Below are 9,921 nucleotides of genomic sequence, written 5' to 3'. Positions count from 1 at the left end.
CTGGAAGCTGTACACGTCTTCTGTGTTCGTAAGTAAAGAATAGTGGAAAACCATGTTTTCTTTTCGCTTCGATCACCTATCTGCTCTTTTATTTTCACTTGGAATCTGCAACGATCCAGCGAGTCAATACATTTCGCACTTTGTAACACTGGGATAAATATCACAACGTGTATCACTGTATGCTGGTTGTGTAGGCTATGATGATGATGATGATGATGATGATCAGGGCCGGACTACCGGGGTTTTTTTGGGGGTTGCGCAACCCCCCCCCCCCCCCCCCCCATCCTAAACATGTACCTCACTTATTTAAAACATTTTTTTTATTATTGTTTACTTTATGCCGTTTCATGCAAGAAGCGACCATTTTCCTATCTCAGAATATGATCTACCCATCAGCTTCAGGGGGCTTTGCCCCCTGACCCCCACAAGGAGCTCTGCCCCTTGACCCCGCCAGGGGGAACCCATGATCCCCCTGGACCACCACTGGCAACCCCCCTCCTCCACTTAGCCAAGTCCGGCCCTGATGATGATGATGATGATGATGATGATGATGATATATATATATCAACCCGATTGTTTCATAGCGTATAACTACAAGTAGAAGCTACATGCGGAGATTACCGACATAAAATACCTAATTATACATCAGTCTCCCTCCCAGCCAGCATGATTCTGCGTGACGCATGCGTTATTTCTGCGTTTTTCATGCGGGGATGCGTACGGCCTCGTGACACCTTCGCTTCGCGCGCGTTACTTTTCGCCAACTTTTACGCAGATTGTCGCATTCGAAACGACTTCACCACGCAGTGTTTAGCACGCATGGATTCAATGAAAAGGTGATTGCAATTTTTGTTTTTCCTAATTTTATACCGTGGGTTTATGCATTTACTTCATGAAATAATTTATTATATTTTATGTTATTAAAAAATATTTACTTTTAAATTTTGGTTATGAATAGTTATTCTTCTTCAAAAACTTTTTATATTTTTTTTAGAAAAAAAATTGCATACAAACTTTCAATCCGTTATTTTTCAGTTTATCTTAAGACAGTTTCGGTTAAAAAAAAAATGCATTTAAAAGTTTAATAAAAATATTTTTATTTTATGTAATGGTTTTCCCATTTAATTTTTATCTAATCATTTTGTTATTACCAACATTTATTTGCTTAATTGTTATCCTGATTATTTTTATCTTAAAATAAATATGATTATTTTAATTTGTATTATCATTATAATTGTTTTAGCATGTAATATAATTATTGTAATGGGGATTTGGTATTGTTGTAGGAATCAGCTTTCCACAAAATAATGTCGTGGAAAAATCTAGGCAAAGCATAATAAAAATATTATATGAACAGAAAAGATAACTGAAATCTATATGAACACCCATAACAAAACGATAAAAACATTTAAAAAATTCAGATTAAACAAAAAAATGTAAACTAAAGTAACTTTGAAACTAATTATCTACTCAAAATAAAGGCTGATGTTAATGGTTACATAAAATTTGTTCTCAGCATATTTTCATTTTATTTTATTTTGCTTTGGAAGAAAATCTCTATGAAAGTTCAATTTCAGGGGAGACAGTTACCTTGACTGAAAAGAGCAATTTATTGAAGTTATTTCCCTTGTCTGTCAGACCTACTTCAATCAGACAATCTCCAACTTCCTGTTGGCAAGAAGTCTGTCAAATCCACATTGTATCGGCGTTTTTTTGCTTTTTCTTCATATTGACTTGTATTTTTGACTTGCTTATTGGATGCAAGGTAATCTTATCCTTCTCTCTGAAATGAAGATTGACTTCTTTCAAGAATAGGTAAGTTGATCAACTGAAGGAAAGATTTGGGAATTTGAATTTTTGATAGCTCGCGGCTTCGGCTTCCGAGTTTGATGGCAGAGAGAATTTCTCACACTTTCGATTTTTTTTTCGCCTAGAAGAACACTGTTCTATTCATTCATGTTTGTTTTGTCTGAAAGATGGATGAATGAACTAACTTTTCCAAAAACATAGAGTTGATTGATGCAGTGGTTTGTTTTTAAGGAGTTGTGGAAGAGTGAAAATACCATCCGAATCCCGATTCGCGGGTCGCTCACGGCACCATAAAAACTGAATTTTCGTTTATCATTTTATGTCTCATTGTCTGTTTCTTGGTGAACTTTGGTTGGTTCCTAATCTGGTCGAGTCATTGCGGCAGCAGTTGTCAGGAGCTTTAGTAGTAATACTAATAGGCTCTTCATATATCTGGTTTTTTTTTATTTGTATCTTTTTATTTTTCCACAGATGTTCAACTTTCAGTTCCGCATACTGACATAGACTCATAGTCATAGTGGAATATTCTGTGTCTGAGTCTCGGAAAAGAGAAAAATTACCCTTGTTCCCGAGGCATGCATAGACTAGAGAGGCAGGCAGAGGCTGTGTCAGCGTGTGCAGTGATAAAGTTGAAAAACAGATTTTTTTGAAATAAAAATAAAAAATACATCACAGAGAAATAAATACTAATTTAGTGAAATTGAGATGCTTATATTTAATAATTAATATTCCAGTTTTGATGTTTGCGTGTTACTGTTACTGTTAGGTTTGGGAATCAATGTGATCCTATTTAACTTCCAAGTATTTATTTTTTCAGAAAGCTTTGACTTGAGTATGACGGTGCTCACTGCTTGTTTGAACTGAAGGTGAAGAAAGCTGAGATGGACAGTGACCTTAACACCGCCACCGATGCCAGTAACGCAGACTGTCGTTCCGTCCCGGCAAGGTGAAGATGAACAGGTATGGCTCGATAGCAATGAGTGTCTCATTCAGAGTCATTGATAGTGACACTGACAGCGTCTTTTTGTTCTGTGACTTTGGCTTATTTTGTGTTTTATTCTTTTAGTTATAACCAGATGTGTCAAACAAATTCAGCTGATCTCTTTTACTGTTTTAGTGAAACAAATGTATTGTTTCCAGCAAAGGGAAAAAAAATCGGGTGGGGGCGGTTGGTCGATTTTATTTTTATATTTAAATTTTTATTTTATTTTAATAGTTTTATTGATGTTTGTTTTTAATTAACACAGGCATCTCATTGATGAGAAAGTGTGAACTGTGTCCGCGGGATGCCAGAGAAGAGTAACTTTTCATCCAAAGTCTGCAAAATTGAATTTAAAATTTAACCTTTTTGATGAATATTTTTGAATGAATACAAAAAGTTCTAGTGTTTGGAGGAAAAGTTAAGGTCAGTTCAACTTTAAACAAGGATTTTTAGTGTGTGTTTGTTCTTCTGTCTAAAAAAAAAATAATAAAATCTGCTTGAAGTAAATACACACAAAAATTTTCATCTCCAACTGCTGAGTCCCTACATCTTTTTACCCCATCAAATGCCACTCTGTATGCCCCTTTAAAAATTGATTGCAATATATATATTCCTCATCTTCTCCTGAATTCAAAAATATAGAGATGTCACGTTTACTTTGAACATTTGCTCAGATTGTTTTTTAGTGCTGATGGTTTCTTTTCAGGCCGACAGATTGTCTAAAATATGTATTGCTTCATGTAAATGACTTTTTGTTCTTCTTTTCTTCCATTCAGCGGACACAAGACTACGAGCAGAGCAGAGCGGCAAGATAAACATCAGTTCTTGCTGCTGGAGAAGGTTCTACAGGAGCAGATGGACCTGATGCGACTAATTTAGTAAAATGGTCGCCAAAGAATCATGGTGGAGCCAGAGCCTGTGCTACTGTTCGATGGAGTCATCTTTTTACTGTTGAGTGTGGAAGATGTTGAAGGCACATGATGGATCTGTCGAAGGAGTGATCACTGGTAGGTGGCTTTGAATGCTATTGTTGAAGCAGACCAGTCATGCCTGTGCTATTTTCCCCAGATAACTGTAGCAAGATCTTGTGAGAGTGACATGTTATTGTTAGACGCTCTTTAGGCTTTAAATGTTACCTTGAGTGTGTGCTTTTTGGAGGATGCCAGATGTCATCACGGTTCACGGGTGTATCTTAACTGTTCATCAGTTCTCAGTCATGACCAGTTTCCCATTATCCTGGGAATTCATGCAAGGTTTATGCGTATTGGTCACATTTGTGAATTTAACCAACACATTTTGATGATAAAACTATGCTTATGGGTACGCACAATGATGGGCCTCTTTTTCTCATGTGGGGTGCGGAAAATGCATGCACCACTTTGTTTTCTGTGATCATTGCATCTGTGAGAAATAATGCAAATATTGCTCTGTGGCCAGAGCTGCCATCTGCTAGGTTTTCAGGGATGTAACAGAAATTGCTACGCTGTTTCCTCAAGTTCAAAATTGCAAGTGCTACACTCAAGCAAATAATCACAAACATGCAACAGTGCCTTCTTGTGAGTTCTGATTCTCACTTTGTGTAGGCATCGGATTATGGGTCAGAAAAAAATTGTCCACACTGAATAGTATCACGGTTGACGCTCTCTTCTAACTATGTTTGTGCTTTCCAAATGAAGATTTGTGAGATAGTATTGAATGATTGATGCAGGTCACCTGAGGTGTGTGATTACATTTTATGACAATGCTACACTCAATCACCATTTGCTCTTCTGAAAACTTTTTTTTTTAAAGCAAGTGCGATTATTGATTTTTTGTTCCAGGTGACAGTATGATGCTTCCAGATTGAATTGTTTGTATGTGAAGAAGAGCTGTCTGAATATTTGATTTTTGGAATTCAGTTGGCTTGTTTTGTTTGTTTCAGATCCATGACCATGAGCTCGGTGTGGTTGGTGGACATGAACTAAAGACGACTACTGATGCTGTGATGACGAAGGTGTTCCATAGGCTACACGGTTGCTGACAGGGGGCTCTGGGGGAGGGCAGGGAAAGAGACCATGGTGTACGCTGCGACTAAAAGCCATCGACAGTGAGTTGTTTTTCATAATTTGTAAAATCATCCTGGTCCTTTTAGGAAGAAGATAAAATCCATGTCTACAAAACAACAAGTTATTTCTGTCTCAAATTTTGTTCTTTGGAATCAATTTTAAATTTGCCATGTTTCACATGTGAATGATAGTTGTCAAAGCTTTTACGCTTAACATTAAATTGCTAGAAGCCAAGTTCCTGAGCTCATTTGTCAGTGTCATGGATTTTCGACTACATACGAAATAAGGATGTTAGCAAACGGTATGATGTCGTCACATATGCGTCTGCACGTCACAGTACATGTATTATGAATTTCCGAAGGCCCCCAAAGAAAAAGTCATAGTAAAGGTAACTTTAACCACTTGACTGCCTTATGACTGGTATACCAGTCATGCGCTTGTGCAGCCGCAGCGCCTTAGGACGGGTAAACCCGTCTTCTCCGTTCCGGGATTTTCCAGAAATGCTACGTCACTGCTGACACACAAATAGCAGCCAATGGCTTGGTAGGATACCTCATTCTCATGAATAAACATAAATGGTGACGCGGTTTTGCGTTTGAAGGCTATTTTCGGCCTTGTCGACAGGGTATGGGAGAGAAATCTCGACTCGTCAAAATGGCTAACGGTGACTGTCGACCGGGCCCTAGTAGGGAAAAACAAAGCCGGACTGACGCTACAGGCGGTGCAAATGATTATGGATACTGACAGGGGAAGGGGGAGATCTTCTTTCGGACAATTCGTTGGAAACAGGTAGATGACAGTGATTATAATCCTTTCTTGGAGCGAGCAAAACAGCCACCTGTGTTTGATCCACAGGCACCGGAAGATGCGCCGGGCTGATTTTTCAAAAGTTCATATTTAAACATCATTATAAGCCAAACTAATTATCATTTCCATGATTAGACACTAAAAACAGATTCTTGGTTCAATTTCCTTTAAAAACAACATAGGTTTTACTTACCTACCTACTGCCAGTTTGAAGCTAGATTTTTGTGTGAATTATTACACCCCAAACTCCAATATTCCCTGGCAGTCAGGAATGCACATACCCAAGTTTTGATTGGCAGCGAAAGGGTTAAAACAAATATTAGGGTAGGTATTTTTTTTTACTTCTCTTCTACAAGGATTACAATGTGTTGTAATTTCCTAACTCAAGTATAGTTGGTGTGTTGTAAAAGCGTATGGTGTGTATGCAAGTTTGTGTGTCTGTATGATTTTTAGCAAGTTTACAGGCGTCAGGAAATAAACTTGAGACTTTTCTCAAATCAGTGATAGTTGTTTGATGATCTAAGTTCATGTTATTTTTTGTTTTGTCATGCAGAGGCTGTTCCGTGAAGCTGTACGGGTGCCACAGGTCAAGACCTTGAAGACGGCCGTTCAAGACTGGTTTTTGGAAGCCTGTGATAAAAGAAAGAGACAACAGGCCATGGAAGAGCCTTCATGATTTGGTTTGCAGTAATTGAACTTTGTAATCTCTGTAGGCTTATTTACAATGCTAGTTGCAAAAATTTGATGAATGTAAGATTTGACTCGCCTGAGAAATTGCTAGTGAGTAATTGTATTTCACAGTTCAGGTCTGTGTGGCTGATGGGTAATGTACAGAAGAGTCTGGGGTTTTGTTGGACATTATTTAAGCTAAGCTTTAAACTTCACACTCTTCTACAGATGATGTTCAGACATGATGTACCCTTTTAGGCTGTGTCAGAACGACAGAAGACTAAACTGGAAGTGCTCAACTACCATTACTATCAGTGGAGACGCATGGATGCATTTGAACTTTTCTTGTGGGTATCCCATACTAAAAATATAGAATACATGATTCTGGAAAAGCTGTTCAAGGGCACTTACACACTATATTCGATTTTTAATACACGACTCAAACCTTCAGGCTAAATTAAAATGAATAAAATACAAGTATAAAGAGTTCAGAAAAGAAGAAAACAAAAAGTGAACAAATAGAAAGAAAAGGTTTTAACAATTCCTTGTCATTTATGGGAGTCGAACGCAAACAACCTAGGCAGCTTGAAGGAGACAATGCATGATGCGGGTTTTTGTTGTTCTTTATTATTTTTTGGAGTTGAGTTGAGAATTTAGAAGCGAGACTAGAAATATACTTTTTTTTTTTGTTGCTGTTAAAACCGTTATGATTGGATTTCTATAGATGTAAGTCTTGGTGCACCTGATAAAAATTTAGCCCTTGAATGCAGGCAGTGTAAGGTAAATGAAGCAAAGTTCTCTCCGAAACAGCAAAAAAAATGCATTTCAATTATATTGATCCTCGCCACCTTATTTTGTTTGCTGAGCAGCTGGCCGCTGGAGACTTGTCTATCATTTTGTGAGTAAGCTGCGTGTTTTACATCCATTTTGAGATGGCAAACCTATGTTTTACGCAGTCTGATAAGTTTTTTTTAATTTATGAGTTTTATGTCATGTTTTTTTTTTAAATTTATGAGTTTATGTCATATTGGTGTGCTTATACATATCAGTGGAGAAGGGGCATTGAATAAGTGTTTCTTTTTGATATCATTGTTCTGAATTTTGACTATTAGCTGGCATTTTACCTTTTGTTTCATTATTGTAGTTGTTACTTTTGTGTAGTGAAACTTGATAACTCACTGCTGCCCATGTCTAGGTTGTGTCAATTGTTTTTTCTTCACTGAACGTACCACTGATTATCAATGATGACATCAGGGTTTTGTTCTGTTTTTTCTCTGGCATTTGAATTTGCTTCAAATCATTGTGAACTTTTTTTTTCCATGCAAAGTTACTGGTATATGTGAATATGTTAACACACTTCAAATCAAAACCTGAAATGTCTCCTTTTTAAAAGTAATTTTTTTAATTTCTTTTATTTAAATGGTACACATTCATATGATTGTCTCCCTTTTTTTTCCTTTTTTTTTCTCTCTCCTTCTCTTATTTTGTTTTTTTCTTTCTTATTCTTCGGTTTGTTCTTCCTTTTATCTTCTTATCCTCTTTCTCTTGCTTGTTCCTTGTCCCAGTATGCTTTCACGCCGCCCCATCTAATTATTTTGTGCTCCATCCACATCTGAATTTCGTTCAGCTGCCTTGTCCGAAATGTGTGTGGGGCACATATGTATGTTTAATGTCAATGTTCATGTTTCAAGTTCCTTGCTTTGTGAATTGCATACCAATGTTTTATGCAGTCGTGATAGATTCTAAATGTATGTGTTATCCTAGTTTGGTGTACATTGACTGGATTTCGATCCCTGGAGAATGGGCATTAACTAAGTGTTTGTTTGTGATATCATTAGTAATCTGAAGTTCAACTATTAGCTGGCTTGTAGAACTTTTTTTCTCTTTTTGTTGCTGTTCTGTATTCAAACATGTTGATACAACTCACTGCTGCCTATGCCTAGGCTGTGCCAATTATTTATTTATTTGTTTACATCAATGTGATATAGTGACGAGTGTACATCAAAATTCTCTCTTATAAGTTATACTGGATTCTTCACTGCATGTACTACGGCGTATCGATGATGACTATCAGGGTTTTGTTCTATTTATTCTTTGTTCTGCCAATTTGAATTCTGCTTTGAATAGTATTTTGATCATTTTTGTTTCCGTGCTGCTGGTATGTCAAAATGCAGTGAAATTAAAACCTGGAAGTCACAATGGCAATAAGCGAGATTCAAATCTCTCCTTTGTTTTAATCAATTTATTTGACTGCATTTTTGTTTTAGAACTTGTACATATTATGATCATCTCTGTTATCGAACCTGCACGCTTGACCTTTGTCTTTCTGGATCAATACAATGTTGTGCACTGCCCATTATTTGTTTGTGAGTGCGTAAAGCGGTTGTGTGGTCTGCGTAAAATTGTGTAGGTCAATCGTGACATCTGCGTGGAGAGTGCGTCAAATGCGTGAGAATGCGTAAAGCAATTGTGACATCTGCGTGGAGAGTGCGTCAAATGCGTGAGAATGCGTACAGCAATTGTGACATCTGCGTGAAGAGAGCGTAAAAAGCGCGTAATGCCTGAGAATGCGTCAATAATTCGTGACATCTGCGTGGAGAGTGCGTAAGATGATCAGGACATCTGCGTCAAGAGCGCGTTAAATGCGTAAAGCAATCGTGTCGTCTGCGTGGAGAGCGCGTTAATAGCGTGAGAATGCGTAAAGCAATCGTGACGTCTGCGTGGAGAGTGCGAATTTGTCTTGGTGTCAAATAAGCGTGCGCTGGAGGTGCGTATGGTCTGCGTAATCTGAGGGAAAACGAGTGTGTCACGCATGTATTTCGCTTTGCAAAATCGCGCGCGTTACGCATGCGTCCAGTGCAGTTGTTACGCAGAGTTTGGCGACTGCGACACGCATTCGCTGCGCAAAATTTTGCTGGCTGGGTTGAGACTACGATAGCTGTATGGTGGTCACTGACCCGGAACAAACGAAAGGAAAGACGGAATGCTGGCTGAGTTTTGCAACATGTGCAGAGACGTAGAGGTTACATGCCGAGTCCCGGTGATTATTAAAAATAATGGCCGAAGTTAGCGGATCATGAAAAATGCGAGAAGACACTGGCCTCGAAAAACGTAATGCATTGGACACTGGTTTGGTTGCCTTGCAGTAACCTTTATTTCAAACATTACAGATGTGTTTGTTCTTACCCAGTGTCGTGTGCCAGGCACACATGCTACAAGAAATTTCGATGCCAGAGTAAACTTAAACCCCTTCCAGTCTATCCACGCGTGCGCTTATGTAGTCTCAGCGCCTACACATACTACGTCGCCCACTTGACACTTTCTTTGAGCGCAGCTGGTAAACGCTTCGTTGGATATGTGATGATGCTAATGGTAATGGTGATGATGAATATAGTGAAGGTAATGAATTGACAATGATGGTAATGGTGATGATGATGAATTGGTAATGCTGACGGCGATGCGTTGGCTATGATGCTGCTACTGTTGCTGCTGCTGCTGCTGATAATGATGATAATGATGGTGATCAATTGACCATGCTGAAGGTGAACTGCAATGATTATGATGATGATGATAATAACGATGCCATTGATGATGATGATGATGATGATG

At 38.2% G+C, this 9,921-nt stretch overlaps 1 long non-coding RNA gene across 1 annotated transcript; it reads left to right on the top strand.

Annotated features, from left to right (window-relative positions):
* The first annotated feature begins 1,122 nt into the window (after positions 1-1,122).
* On the top strand, positions 1,123-8,608 carry LOC138970655 (uncharacterized). The gene is made up of 4 exons (XR_011457039.1): positions 1,123-2,769; positions 3,568-3,798; positions 4,713-4,877; positions 6,197-8,608. It is a non-coding gene; the product is annotated as an uncharacterized lncRNA (long non-coding RNA).
* The last annotated feature ends 1,313 nt before the right edge of the window (positions 8,609-9,921 follow it).

The sequence above is a fragment of the Littorina saxatilis genome, linkage group LG7 (genome assembly GCF_037325665.1).
Source record: "Littorina saxatilis isolate snail1 linkage group LG7, US_GU_Lsax_2.0, whole genome shotgun sequence".
In the NCBI taxonomy this organism is placed as follows: Eukaryota; Metazoa; Mollusca; class Gastropoda; order Littorinimorpha; family Littorinidae; genus Littorina; species Littorina saxatilis.
This window is presented reverse-complemented; position numbering and strand designations above follow the sequence as displayed.